The following is a 224-nucleotide window of genomic DNA, read 5'->3' on the forward strand; positions in this document are numbered from 1 at the left end:
GTAAAAAGGAAAAAAAAAGGGCAACCATAGAAAAAACCGAGCAGAGAGACCGTTGAAATGAGTAAAGTTTCAACGCCCAAACACGGAAGGAAGCCAACAGAGTAGTGGCAATGATCAGTGCCTGATACTTCCGTACGAAACGGTATCGTCACTTTTCTGTTTCACCATTTCAGTAGCGGAACAAAGACAAATATAAAGATATATGGAAATAATAATAATAATAA

Source organism: Trypanosoma equiperdum (assembly GCF_001457755.1).
Source record: "Trypanosoma equiperdum strain OVI genome assembly, contig: ctg_1960, whole genome shotgun sequence".
Classification (NCBI taxonomy): Eukaryota; Euglenozoa; class Kinetoplastea; order Trypanosomatida; family Trypanosomatidae; genus Trypanosoma; species Trypanosoma equiperdum.